Here is a 15,461-nt window from a genome sequence, read left to right as displayed (position 1 = left end):
ACGAGGGACATTGGCTCTTCTTCAGCCCCTGTCCCCCTCCTCAGCCCCTGTCCCCCTCCTCAGTCCCTGTCCCTCTTCCTCAGCCCCTGTCCCTCTTTCAAAGCCTCTGTCCCTTCCTCAGCCCCTGTCCCTCTTCCCTCTTCCCTAGCCCCTGTCCCCTACTCAGTCCCCTTCACCCCTACATAGCCCCTGCCCCCTTCTTAGCCCCTGTCCCCCTACTCAGCCCCTACCCCCCTACTCAGCCCCTGTCCCTCTTCCTCAGCCCTGTCCCTCTTCCTCAGCCCCCTTACTCAGCCCATGTCCCCCTCCCTCTGCCCCTGTCTCCCACCCTCTGCCCCTGTCCCCCTGCTCAGCCTGGTCCCCCTCCTCAACCCCTGTCCCTTCACTCAGCCACTGTCCCCTCCCTCTGCTCCTGTCCCTCTTCCTCTGCCCCTGTTTCCTCTCTTCAACCCCTGTCCCTCTTCCTCAGCCCTGTTCCCCCTCAGCCCCTGTCCCCTTACTCTTCCCCAGCCCTGTCCTCTTCCCTAGCACCTGTCTGCCTTACTCGGGCCTGTCCCCTTACTAAGCCCCTGTCCTCCTCCATCTGCCCCTGTCCCCCTCCCTCTGCCACTGTCCCTCTTCCTCAGCTCTGTCCCCATACTCAGCCCCTGTCCCCTTACACTGCCCCTGTCCCCTTACTCTGCCCCTGTCCCATTACTCTGCCCCTGTCCCCCTCCCTCTGCCCTAGTCTCCCTATTTAGCCACTGTCCCCCCTAATCAGCCCCTGTCCCCCTACTCAGCCCCCATCCCTTTTCTTCAGCCATGCCCCTCTTCCACAGCCCCTGTCCTTCTTCCTCAGCCCCTGTCCCGCTTCTTCAGCCCCTGTCTCCCTACTCAGCCCCTGTCCCTCTTCCTCAGCTCTGTCCCTCTTCCTCAGCCCTTGCCACTCTTCCTCAGCCCCTGCCCCACTTCTTCAGCCCCTGTCCCTCTTCCTCAACCCTGTCCCCCTCCTCAGCCCCTGTCCCCTTACTCAGCCCCTGACCCCTTACTCGGCCTATGACCCTCTTCCCTAGCCCTGTCCCATTACTCAGCCCCTGCCCCTCTTCCCTAGCACGTGTCCCCCTTACTCATCCCTTGTCCACCTACATCTGCCCCGTCCCCTCAGTCAGCCCCTGTCCCCTCCCTCTACCCCGTCCCTCTTCCTCAGCCCCCTGTTCCCCTTCCTCAGTCACTGTCCCTCTTCATCAGCCCCTGTCCCCATTCTCAGGCCTGTACTACTCCTCATCCCCTCTCCCCTTACTCACCTTCTGTCCTCTTACTCAGCCCCTGTCCCCCTCTCTCTGCCTCTGTCCCACTACTCAGCCCCTGCCCCCCCTACTCAGCTCCTGTTCCCCCTACTCAGCCCCTGTCCCTCTTCCTTAGCCGCTGTCCCTCTTACTCAGCCCCTGTCCCCTCCTCAGCCCTGTCCCTTTACTCAGCCCCTGTCCCATTACTTAGCCCCTGCCCCTCTTCCCTAGCATGTGTCCCCCTTACTCATCTCTTGTCCACCTCCATCTGCCCCGTCCCTCTTCCTCAGCCCCTGTCCCCATCCTCAGGCCTGCCCCACTCCTCATCCCCTGTACCCTTACTCAGCTTCTGTCCTCTTACTCAGCCCCTGTCCCTCTTCCCCAGCCCTTACTCAGCCCCTGTCCCCCTCTCTCTGCCTCTGTCCCCCTACTCAGCCCCTGCCCCCCTACTAAGTTCCTGTCCCCCTACTCAGTCCCCATCCCTCTTCCTCAACCTGAGGAAAGGGACATTGGCTCTTCCTCTGCCCTGTACCCCTTCTCAGCCCCTGTCCCTCTTTCCCAGCCTCTGTCCCCCTACTCAGCCCCTGCCCCCTACTCAGCCCCTGTCCCTCTTCCTTAGCCGCTGTCCCTCTTACTCAGCCCCTGTCCCCTCCTCAGCCCTGTCCCTTTACTCAGCCCCTGCCCCCTTTCAAAGCCCCTGTCCCTCTCCCTCAGTCCTGTCCCATTACTCAGCCCCTGTCCCCCTTTCTCAGCCCTGTCCCCCTTTCTCAGCCCTGTCCCCTTACTCAACCCCTGTCCCTCTCCCTCAGTCCCTGTCCCCTTCCATCTGACCCTGTCCCCTTACTCAGCCCCTGTCCCCCTCCCTCTGACCCTGACCCCCTTCTCAGCCCCAGTCCCCCCCTACTCAGCCCCTGTCCACCCTACTCAGCCCCGTCCCCCTACTTAGCTCCTGTCCCCCTCCTCAGCACAAGTCCCCCTACTCAGCCCCTGTCCCCCCTTCACAGCCCCTGTCCCCCCTTCTCAGCCCCCATCCCCCTAATCAGTCCCGTCCCTATTCCTCAGCCCCGTCTCTCTTCCTCAGCCCCTGTCTCTCTTCCTCAGCCCCTGTCCCCCTACTCAGCCCCAGTCCCCCCTACTCAGACCCTGTCCACTCTACTCAGCCCCGTCCCCCTACTCAGCTCCTGTCCCCCTCCACAGCCCTGTCCCCCTCCTCAGCCCATGTCCCCTTATTCAGCCCCTGTCCCCACTACTCAGCCCCTGTCCCCCCCTACTCAGCCCCCGTCCCACTAATCAGCCCCGTCCCTATTCCTCAGCCCCTGTCTCTCTTCCTCAGACCCTGTCTCTCTTCCTCAGACCCTGTCCCCCTACTCAGCCCCAGTCCCCCCTACTCAGACCCTGTCCACTCTACTCAGCCCTGTCCCCCTACTCAGCTCCTGTCCCCCTCCTCAGCCCTGTCCCCCTCCTCAGCACATGTCCCCTTATTCAGCCCCTGTCCCCCTACTCAGCCCCTGTCCCCCCTACACAGCCCCTGTTCCCCCTACTCAGCCCCCGTCCCCCTAATCAGCCCCGTCCCTATTTCTCAGCCCGTCCCTATTCCTCAGCCCCTGTCTCTCTTCCTCAGCCCCTGTCCCTCTTCCTCAGCCCCTGTTCCCCTCCTCAGCCCATGTCCCCTTACTCAGCCCTTTCCCTCTCCCACAGCCCCTGCTCCCCTCCCTCTGCCCTTGCCCCTTTACTCAGCCCCTGTCCCCTTCCCTCTGACCTTGTCCCCCAACTCAGCCCTGTCCCCTTACTCAAACCCTGTCCCTCTCCCACAGCCCCTGTCCCCCTCCCTCTTCCACAGCCCCTGTCCTTCTTACTCAGCCCCTGTCCCCTTCCATCTGACCCTGTCCCCTTACTCAGCCCCTGTCCCCTTCCATCTGACCCTGTCCCCTTATTCAGCCACTGTCCCCCTCCCTCTGACCCTGTCCCCCTACTCAGCCCCAGTCCCCCCTACTCAGCTCCCGTCCCCCTACTCAGCCCCTGTCCTCCTCCTCAGCCCTGTTCCCCTCCTCAGCCCATGTCCCCTTACTCGGCCCCTTCCCCCTTACTCAGCTCCTGACCCTCTTCCCCAGCCCTGTCCCCTTATTCAGCCCCTGTCCCACTCCCACTGCCCCTGTCCCCCTCCCTTTGCCCCTGTCCCCCTACTCAGCCCCTGGCCCCTGTCAGCCCGTCCCTATTCCTCAGCCCCGTCCCTATTCCTCAGCCCCGTCTCTCTTCCTCAGCCCCGTCTCTCTTCCTCAGCCCCTGTCCCTCTTCCTCAGCCCCTGCCCCCCTCCTCAGCCCTGTCCCCTTACTCAGTTCCTGTCCCTCTCCCCCAGCCATGTCCCCTTATTCAGCCCCTGTCCCTCTCCCACTGCCCCTGTCCCCCTCCCTCTGCCCCTGTCTCCCTATTCAGCCCCTGTCCCCCTCCTTCTGCCCCTGTCCCTCTACTCAGCCCCTGTCCTCCCTACTCAGCCCTGTCCCTCTTCCTCAGCCCCATCCCTCTTCCTCAGCCCCCGTCCCTCTTCCTCAGCCCCCGTCCCTCTTCCCCAGCCCATGTCCCTCTTCCCCAGCCCCTGTCCCTCTTCCTCAGCCCCTGTCCCCCTCCTCAGCCCATGTCCCCATACTCAGCCCCTGCCCCCTTACTCAGCTCCTGTCCCTCTTCCCCAGCCCTGTCCCCTTATTCAGCCCCTGTCCCTCTCCCACTGCCCCGTCTCCCTCCCTCTGCCCCTGTCCCCCTACTCAGTCCCTGTCCCCCTACTCAGCCCTGTCCCTCTTCCTCAGCCCCGTCCCTATTCCTCAGCCCCTGTCCCTCTTCCTCAGCCCATTCCTCTTCCTCAGCCCCATCCCCTGTCCCCCCTCTCAGCCCCGTCTCCTCTCTCAGCCTCTGTCACTACAGCCCCATAACATCCCCACTACAACCCCTGCCCCCAATTGCAACCCATATCACCCACACCACAGACCATTTCCCATATTGTAGTCATCAACCTACTTCAGCCCCTAACCCCCCAATTACAGCCTGTCCCCCCCACTACAGCCCCCTACTACATCCCCTAACTTTTCAATTACAGCCACTACTACCCACTACCAGTGCCATTCCCGAGATTAGGCTCTGGATCCGCCCCTGCTCTGTATGCCTGTATCTGTATGACTATAAGCCTGTGTATGTATGTCTTTGTATGCCTGTGTCTGTATGACAGTGTCTGAATGTCTCTGTGTGTGTCTGTATGTCTGTGTTTCTATGACATTGTACCTGTATGGGTAGATTTTATGGCTGTGTGCCTATATTTGTTTGATTGTGTGCTTGCATATCTCTGTTACTGAGTGCCTGTATGGTTGTGTGTTGCTACATATCTAAGTCTATATCGCATGGGAAAAGACACAAAATGCAAGGGGGAGAACCACAGAAAGGGACTGAGGGGGAAGAAAGAGACATGCAAAAAAAATGAGGGGGACACACATACAAAGGGTCTGGGGAAAGAAAGATACATAAGAGGGGTATAAGAGACACACAAGAAGGTGCAAGACACAGTAGAGGGGGATAAAATACACCATGGAGGGTAAGAAAATCAAAAGGGGGGTTACAAGACACTTTTTATATGGGAGCATGGGGGGGCAATATGCAACTTTGCCCGTGAAGCCAAAAATCCTTGCACCAGCCCTGAACAGACGGACATAGTTTTGGAATGTTTCTATTAGTTCTTACCCTGTAGCAACACTGGACCAGCAATGTACTTGATTTGGCTGCTGATTTGCATTTAATTTCATCTGTTGCCTCTGGTATATCTGCAAGTTTAATTAGATATAAAGCATTCCTGAGGCATCTTACATTGGCCATCACATTGGAAAGCACTTTAAATGAAAGCTGAATGCAATAATTAGATAGATGAAGCAGAATAATGTAAAACTAGTATGCTGAATGTTTAAGTAAACTGCAACTGACCTACCTTTAAGTTTTGTCTCTACATGAATATTCTAAAGCCCTGTGTAAATTACTCATACATTTCTCATCTTAGAACTCGGCCAACATTGACCTGAGCTGCCGCCAAACATGCTTTGCCTCTTGTACTGCATTTTGCATGAATCACTAAGGAGTGGCAAGGAGGCCCATACAATCTTGTCTATGAATTCTCATCAGCTTAAGTTGCACTAAATTCAGCTGAGTAAGAGATATTTATGAACAAAAGCCGGAACCCAACAATATTAGATTTAAAATGTCAAATTAGCCATGCCTATTGAATTTTCATGGAACTTCCTCATACAATTTTGAACAAAAGCAACCACCTACAACATTTCCACACAGTGTACACTACTTTAAATCATGCATTTTTCCATATGTAATTATTGTCAATAGCATAAAAATATTCCAGGTCCATGATTTTCCTCATGATATATCAACACGAATGGGTCGCGGGTATATTCATTTTAAATTACTTTCAAATTGTTAGTCATAAGAAGGACATGGTGCAACTGCATCTATCTTGGATAAAGCTTTCCACTCAGTAACTTTTGTTAACTTCTAGTGTTAGGTGTTACAGAATGTTGTACATTCATAAATGTGTTAAAGGGATACTATAAGTGCAAGAAAAGAAAGCTGTATTCCTGGCACTATAGCTCCCTCTGCCTTTCCCCTACCTCATGCACCCACCTTTATTTACTTAGCTTATCCCAGCACCAAGGGACATCATGGCTCTGCCTCTTCCTCTGTCCCACGACAGAGAAAAGACAATGTTTAGATTGCTCACTCAGACGGCCGCTGGAGGTGCCTTCTAGTTTAGTCTGCTTCCTAGTCTAGTTCATCGTCTGCATAAAGACGCTGAAGATTTCCCATAGCATTGATTCAATGCATCTCTTTGAGGAGATTCTAATTGGTGCAGCACAGCTTTTTTTTGTCATGGAGAAAGCATTAATTTGACTGAGCTCATTAAGATTGATGTTCTCAGTCATAGAGGCGGAGTCTGGCAGGGCCAGCCGTGGCAAGACTGGCGCGTTGTGGGAAAAATCCTATTTGTTCTGCAATCATGCGATCAGAGGGGGGTCATCTAAACAGCTACTTCTGAACTATAGTGTCAGGATTACATGTTTGCATTCTTGACACTATAGTGTTCCTTTAAGGGTAATTTTTGCCAGATTGATCTTAATGACAAACAAGACATTTACAGCATAAAGAAACAAGAAATTTAAAGGGACACCCTAAGCATCAAAACAACTTTAGCTTAATGAAGTGGTTTGGTGTATACATCATGCCATTGTAGGCTAACTGTTTAATTATCTGCCGTTTATGAGTTAAATTTCTTTGAATATACAGTAGTTACCACACCTCCTCTAACTGAGACTCAAACATGGAGTTATAATTTAAAGAGATAACAAATGTATAACTGTCACAAACTGCTCATCTTGGAGAAGGAAAAAAAAATAATTGCCCTATTGCCGGGGTGTCCAAAAGGTAGATCCCCAGATATTTTAAAACTACAGCTTCCATGATGCTTTGGCATTCTAAAGGCACACAAAGAATCATGGGAATGATAGTTCTTCAACATCTGGGGATCTACCTTTTAGGCACCCCATCTCTATTGGGTATGACAGATGACTGTGGCTGCATATTATTCTACACTTTTACATGAATAATATATTTCATACAAGAAATGAAGATTTAGGTTTTCGATTCATAATTCAGTCCTGGTCATTTTTTTTATTTTATTTTCTCTTAAATGTACTACGTCCATTACTTGTTTGTTTTAAACAATTGTATAGTTATGTTATATAAAAAAAAATATTAATACAAACAATTTGAAAAGAATTGAGTCATGGTTACTTACTAATGTAAGAATTCAAAGTAAATATCAAATTTAAGATCAAATTCGACAAACTGTAAAAATTCTCTAATTCAGATATGCCCTTAGTTTGGCTGCTCTGGTCTTAATTTTGAAACTCACTAAGAATTCACTTTGACTTCTCCTCTTAGTAAATAACCCTAAGTGTATCACATACTAAACAGAGCACAGTTGCAGTAAATATTAAGATGTCATTACACAGATTTAATGGATTATCATTCAAGTACCATGAGTCAGGGCCAGACTGGCCCACCGGGATACCGGGAAATTCCCTAATGGGCAGTCAGCACCCGGGGCCCTGCAAATAGCTCGGTGTGCTGGGGGAGCTGTGATGGCGGCCGCTGGGGGAGCTGTGCTGTCTCTGCTCCCCAGCGCGCAGCTTAATGAGACCGCGGCCGGAATATGACGTCATATTCCGACCGCGGTTTCATTAAGTAGCGCGCGAGGGCGGGGGAGCAGAGACAGCACAGCTCCCCCATCGGCTGCCATCACAGCTCCCACCATCACAGCTCCCCTGCGGCCGCCATCACAGCTCCCCCTGCGGCCGCTAGCACAGACAGCTGTCTGCCCTGCACGGCCCCCTGGTCTGTCGCCCACATGTAGTAGTAATGTGAGTCAGTGTGAGTTTGTCTGTCTGTTATGGTGTGTGTGTCTGTCTGTCTGTGTCATGGTGTGTGTGTCTGTGATGATGTGTCTGTCATGGTGTGTGTGTCTGTCATGGTATTTGTGTGTTTCTGTGTCTGTCATGGTGTATGCGTGTGTTTAAAAATAGTGTTTTTACTCACCTTTTTTATTCCTCGCTGTGCTGGTCTCCCCTCGACTGGCCCTGCATCTATGGCTGAGATCATCAAGCTTGATGATCTCAGCCAATCCAATGCTTTGCCATAGGATTGGCTGCAAAAAGCGACACCAATCAGCATCTCCTCATAGAGATACATTGAATCAATGTATCTCTATGAGGAAAGTTCAGCGCCTCCAGAGCGTGGAGGCCCTGAATGTAGAATGCTTGCCCCCCCTGGATTTTTGTGAATGTTGAAAGGCAGGAAGCTACAGCTTATCCCTGCCTCTCATGACTGAAACCGCAGGGGAGCAGCACAGAGGCAGCCTACAGAACAGGTAAGTGAGGGATGGGGGGCACTATCACCCCCCTTCACTATCACCACCATCAGCATTCCCCCCTTCACTATCATCCCCCTCACTATTACCCCCCTCACTATTACCACCTTCGCCACCCTCAGAATCACCCCCCCTTCACTATCACCCCCCTCACCACCCTCAGCATCACCCCCCTTCACTTTCACCCCCCTCACCACCCTCAGCATCACCCCCCTTCACTATCACCCCCCTCACCATTACCCACTCACTATCACCGCCTCACCACCCCCCTCACCACCCACAGCATCACCCCCCTTCACTATCACCCCCCTCACCACCCTCAGCATCACCCCCCCCTTCACTATCACCCCCCTCCCCACCCTCAGCATCACCCCCTTCACTATCACCCCCCCTCACCACCCTCAGCATCACCCCCCCTTCACTATCACCCCCCTCACCACCCTCAGCATCACCCCCTTCACTATCACCCCCCCTCACCACCCTCAGCATCACCCCCCCTTCACTATCACCCCCCTCACCACCCTCAGCATCACCCCCCCTTCACTATCATCCCCCTCACCACCCTCAGCATTACCCCCTCACTATCACTGTAGCCAATCAGCGGCACCCATGCCTGCCGTCAATCTGCACTTCCTGACACTCCATGTAACATCAATTTTGCCATGGTCAGCGGGTGCCCTTGTAGTGTTAAGAGCGGAGAGTCTGGTAGGTGTGTTTGAAGAGTTGACCGTAAGTGGTCTAGTACCTTTACCGGACACCAGGCATTATCAGTAGGGAAGAGAGGAATTATTGTAGGGTGTAGTGACCGGTTGGTTTTAGTTGTAGGGATCAAAAGTAGGTAGTGATCCTCTATCTTAGTGAAGTGTGATGTTTTAAGGCTTAACGTGATATCTCCTTGACAAACCACGGTGAACTCTCTAGGTCTGAGAAAACCATAGAAAGCGAGATATATAGCCGATTTGATCACCGTATTCGTGTTGCTATCGAATGGGGCTGTGTCAAGGAGATTGCTAAGTGACCTGAAGATCGGCCCATCTATAGGTAATCTAGTGATAGTGAGTGGAGGTGAAACCTTAGATATACCTTTCAAAACCTTTTTAATGGGGTATGATGACATGAAAGGAGTGTTGTTAGGAAAAGTGGTGCGGCTGTGGTGCTGGACCCCGGTGAGGTAAAGTTTAATGGTGTTGTGAGAAAGTTTAAGGTGCAGGTGGCAGAAAGAGGCAAAAGCCACCATGCTTTGGATAGAAAAGTCACCTTGTAGACCGAATTCTGCAGTTAATTTGTTAAATATATTAAGTGCCCTATTGTACGTGATAGCGGTGTTGGGTGATAATGCTTGGTGAGTGAGTGTTCTAGCGTGATGCAAGAGTGTGCTTAATCCAAGATTAGTTCGTGAAACCGTGGTGTCCTGGATGGATGTTGGTGAGCCGTTGGGAGTGCCTGAGAGAATGCCTGGAATTGAGAACGAGAAAGAGCGTCAGCGGCCGTGTTGTGAATACCCGGGATGTGAAAACATACTAAGTGAAACTGACCGGATGCTGCCAACCAGGTCAGCTTGCGAATCAGCTGCATGATGGTCAGGGATGATGAGCGCCCTTTGTTAACGATTTCGCAAGCCGCCGAGTTGTCTGAGTAGCATTTTACTGCCTTGCCAGACCAGAGATGACCCCAGGTGTGTGCGGCTGCCACAATGGGATAAATTTCGAATAGTGCTGAGGTCTCCCTGAATCCTGGCAAGGCATCCGTCTCAGTGGGCCAGTGGCCCCTAAACCAGTGGTTTCCAAAAATGGCTGCAAAACCGGTGTTGGCTGCTGCATCTGTGTGGATGATGGGTGAAGAGGTGGAGAGAGGGGGGATAAACATGGAGATACCATTCCAGTCTTTCAAAAACTTCCCCCGCATAGCTAAGTCAGCCTTGGCGTGGGGGTCCAAAGAAACTGTGCCGGAGTCCGGAACTCCGTGGAGTAGGCAAAGAAGTCTGGATATGAAGGACCTTCCCTGCGGGATGATGCGCATGGCGAAGTTCAGGGATCTGAGGAGTGACTGAAGTTCTCTCCTGGTGCAAACATCATTCCGCAGGAACATGTCTATTTCCCCTCTCAATCGTGACAGTTTGTCGTGGGGAAGGCTAGCTCTGAGGTTAACAGAGTCCAGCTCTATCCCCAAAAAGGTTAATTTAGTTGTGGGGCCTATAGTTTTGGATGGGGACAAAGGGACACCAAGTGTGGAAAAAAGTGCTGTAGTACTTCTGATTGCTGTGGGTGTTGGTGACCCTGGCTCTATCAGTAGAAAGTCGTCTAGGTAGTGAATAACGGAGTGACACCTGATGAAGCAGAAGCAGCCAGCATAGTGACTCGGCAAAAATGTCTAACAGTTTGGGGCTGCTTTGAGAACCGAAAGTGAGTCGTGTTGAGAAGTAATATTTCCCTCGCCATTTAACACAGTGTAAGTGCCAGAGTGAGGGGTGCATGGGTAGTAATTTAAACGCGTTTGTGATGTCTGTTTTGCTGAGCCAGGGTCGATTACCAGAGGATATGATGGACTGTATGGCGTCGTCGATGGTTACGTACTGAAGTGAGAATTCATCTGCTGGAATGAGTGTGTTTATGCTTGGAACAAAAGAGGAATGCGGTGCCGATAAATAAATAATTAGACGTTTTTTATTAGAATATTTGTGAATAGCAATGCCAATGGGGTTTGTGCGCCATGAGGAAAATGGTGATGAGGTGAAGGGCCCGATCATGAAACCGTTGGTGATTTCAGAGGAAATGAGAGTGTCTATGGAGTCTGGGTCTAAACGTGCTGACTGGAGATTAGGACATTCTAGTGTACCTGGGGGAATGGCTACTATGCCCGTGAGAAACCCTTGTGTGAACCCTGTGGTGAGATATTCCACCAAGTGCCTGCTACGGTGAGACCTTAGGAAAAAAAACAGGTTGTCGATGTTTATGTCGGTTAGTCATTTGTTTGGCGACAACCTGGCCGGATACATGGTCTTGGTATGTGCCCTGAAACATATGGAGCAGATGTGCAATGATCTACAGGCGCTGAAACTGCAGGAGCCTGCGTTGAAATTATTGCACACCTGCGCTTTACCTAAAAAGGAGATGGGCCTACCCAGCTTATCCCTTAGACCACCCGCTGGTTTGTTGTGAGGGGTGAAAGTAGAGTGAGGTGTGAAAGTGGAGTGTGGGGTGGGAGTGGAGGTGGTGGCATCTACTTCGACGGGACATAAGTCCGCCATGTGGGATGTCGAATTACATATGGCACAAGCCGGGGGCCTGAGTCCAGCAAAGTGGCGACAGAAGAGTTCTGTGTCCATCTGACCCCAGTTCATTCTTATATTGAACTGCTTCAGATGGGTCGCCGCCTTCGCTGAAACTGACTTGTGATAGTCATAGAAAGAAGAGCCCCCGTACTTGATGCCTAGATCCACCACCTTGTGAAGATAGAGGTCTAACTCTTCTCTCCTGTGGGGATATACCGTGCAAATGACGTCGCGGTATATCCCAAAAGCTATGACGAACTGGGGGATAGACAATTTTTTATTGAGCCTGGGATCCCTCGTTCTGCCTTGTTCTCGAGTATATCCTGAGAGGCTATGAGCAGAGACACCAGACACATGTCCTTCCCGTCTAGGATATCTTTCCAGATAGAGTCTGGGACGGAGTGTGCTGGTGACTCAAAGGGTGTAATGGCTGTGCCTGGTGCTGGAGGGGGGAGTATAGGAGGGCATGTTGGTATAGTGGGTACAGCCGTGGTAGAGACCGGGACTTCCGTGGTAGTACCTGGGGAGGAGATGGTGCTCTCCACCTTAGATACTCTGCTATTGAGGGTCTGCAGATTGGCCAAGATAGCTGCCAGGGTATCCTGGGTGGCCGTGCTGTTGCCTGGTGGTTGTCCTTGAGAGCTTGTGCCCCCTGACGAAGGTGCATCTCCTAAGCACCGAAACGTACGTCGGGCGTTTCTTTTTCTGCACTGGGCACTGGTGTCTGTAGCACCATGATCACTATTTGATTTATTCAATTTCCTATTTTCTTTCCTTTGCCTGTCTAGTTAGTTTTACAGGGAGAGAGGCTTTTGTAATTATTACTGCCAGTCTGCTTATGACTGATGCTTAATTTTTTCTGTTAATCGCTATCGCTCTCTCTGCTATGGACAAGACTCAATTTTTGAGCATACATTTACTCTAACATTGACATTTTTCTAGGGTGTCTACAATACGGAGATTTTGCTTTTTTGGATATCTATACCCCTATAGCAGATCACAATAAAGCTTATTTAATAGGGTTAAGTGAGGATACTGATCAAGCATTATTATCTCTCTGACTACCGCACTCTAGACTGGCAAGGGTTTGTAGGTTCACCTGTATATACTTTATTTTCTGATAGGAGTTTCTTTACCATATTATTTGGACAGTCAGACTTTTTGACTTTTGACTCTACCACGCTGTATAGATTTTCCAGACCATGCAAGCAGTCTCACTCTTACACTGAGACAGCTTGGCATACCTTATTGTTGTTTTTCTGAGCTTGTGCCTGGCCTAGGCTCAGGGGCTTGGTGGGTAAGCAGCCTATAAAGTTCTGCCTTTCTAGCTGTGGCCGGAAAGGGGATTCCCCTGAGCCTAAGCTCAGCTGTAATTTTGGGAATAGTCCATGCTCTCAAGGATGTGGGGGTTGAAAGAGTGAGTGATTCGCCTGGAGACTCGGGTCTGGTTGGCGTGAATGGTGTCTCTTCTGTCAATTCTTCTGTTGGAATTGGTTCTTGGGACATTCTAAAAAGGAATGATTATGTGAAGATATATTAGAAAGGGAGTAAGGTAAGTTGGAGGGGTATGGGGGGTGGTGTATATGGAAGAACTGGACTGGAGAGATCAAAATGTGTGGCCGTGACAGGTGAGGCCCTGACTAGAGCCCTGTAGTAGGGTATGCGAGGCTTATAACTATGATTTGGGCGTGGGGCCGTACCTCCATGTTGAGGTGGGGTGGGGGTGGAAGGCCTCGCGGGAACGGATTTCCTGATAGGGTGAGCTAAGGCATTAGCCTAGACCCTGTAGCCAGTTCGATTGTATACTTAAGGGTAGAGTGAGGACTGGAGTGGTGTGTGGATTCTAACCTTGACTGGTTGCAAATGGTATCTGGAACCTTCTGGTAGTAATAAATGTGGTGAGTCTTGTCTTGTTGCTGTCCTTGAGGAAGAATTCTGGGGATTAAGACAGATGTTGATGTATTTATGCGTATCGTGGTGGCGTATGATTTGTATTAGGAGTTGGTTTGTTAGGGGCGTAACGTGAGATCCTGCGTTGAGGGATCTGGAAGGTTTGGGTGTGTGAATGGGATGATTTAGATATTTGTTGAGAAGGCTGAATGAGGCCTTGGGTTGGAGAATGGACGCATTTGGGTAAGGACGTAAGTACCTGAAGGTATGGCTGAGTACCGGGTCAGGTTTTGGTGTTTTTCAGAGCCTGAAGGCCGTATGACCGTATGTCTGGGTAGAAAATAATAAAGAATTAACGTACCGTGGGCGTAAGTCTGTGAGAAAGTAGTAATGAAAATGAGACCGCGTGAGGTCTTGTATGAAAAGTAAAAAGAGTAGAGAACTATACCTTGGTTTGACGTACAGAAATTATGTTAAGCGTAACAGGTTTTAACTGTGTTGAACCGGTGGAAGCCTAGGTTAATACTGGATCTAAGGGTTAACCGAAGAAAATGTCCATAGTTAACAACAGATGGGTATGTAATAAAAACTCCATAGTTTAAATAGTTTTTAGGCCTAAACCTTGATGACTCAAAGTGATAAAATACAATACCTGTTCCTGTAATAAAAGACCTTGAAATAACAACTTTTTAGCCCAGAAAAGCGAGAAACCGATGCAATCTGTAAAGCCAAAATATGTGACAGCGTGATTATATGGAAAAGGAATATTACAGATGTTGATGTAACTGATATTGTAACACGTAGTGTTTTAATGGCGTAATATCTGTATGTTGAGTATAAAAATGTGTCTGGTGTATATTTAGAAATTTTTATTTATATTATATTAGTGACGTATGAAGTATGAACCATGGTTAAAAGGATGAAGTTATAAGTTAAATATGTGTATGGAAAACCGTATGTTTATACTAATCTTGGAGATTTATTAATGTAGAAAAATAATTTAAACCGGTGAACATATATAGAAAAAGAAAAGCCTGGTAGTTAGACCAGATTAGTATGACCACATACTGACGTGTAAGTATCATTAGTTAACTGACCGAACAGGGAATATACGTTAAATATCGAAGAATTCATGTAAAAGAATTTAGTGAATTGCTTGTATGTTTTGAATAGGCTGTAACCGAATATGGATTAGTATATGGTGTTCGTTTTTTAACCGTACGAAATAGGTCGGTACCAAATGACCAAACGGCAATAAGGGAATACAAGTAATAACATGAGTGCTATATTTAATATATAGATTCGGTAGTTTCCGTACGAATAAGTTTATCGAAGCATAACTGTGCCGAGCGTTCGTCCATTTGGCGCGAATGCTAAATACGTTTAAAAGAGCATGTATTCGTATGAAATAAGATAGAGGGAGCCTACCCCTACGTTTTTAGGCCCGAACGGATGGAAATAGCCGAACGCTATTTCCCTCGCTTAGCTTACGTGAACGTGCCGGTCTCGTGACCGGAAGCCGGGTACCTCGACCGGGAAAAAAACGAGTGGAAGGACCTCAAACGGACGGCGGAATGTACAGGACGTCTGACTGCTGGAAACAGGAACAGTTCTGGCGGGAAACTGGACCGGAAGTGCTGGTTGCTATGGGGACAATCAGCTGAACGGCAGAGGTGAGTAAGACCTGGGAGTTTAAGTAGGGGACTTACTCCTCCCACAAATTCAGGCCTAATGGCCTTTCTACATATATATAATTACTCAATCATCTGGGGTGGCAAGACATAGCCTTACATATTACATGTGACAATATATGGCGCAATGACTTATGGGGCTTGCATGAATTTTTTTTCCAGGGCTGCTTTGTATCCCCAGCCGGCCCTGCCATGAGTGCTTCAGTGTTTTGAAGAGGTCATGGTGCTTAGAACCTTTATGTGCAGCCTTTAGGGGTATTTTATTCTTGAAAAGAATGTGCTTGAATAAGCATGGCAGGATCTACGTCAAAGAAATAAGCACATGTGAAATCATAAAAGATAAGCCATCATTGATGATGGATGTACAATAAACCCC

This window comes from Pelobates fuscus, chromosome 3 (assembly GCF_036172605.1).
Source record: "Pelobates fuscus isolate aPelFus1 chromosome 3, aPelFus1.pri, whole genome shotgun sequence".
In the NCBI taxonomy this organism is placed as follows: Eukaryota; Metazoa; Chordata; class Amphibia; order Anura; family Pelobatidae; genus Pelobates; species Pelobates fuscus.
This window is presented reverse-complemented; position numbering follows the sequence as displayed.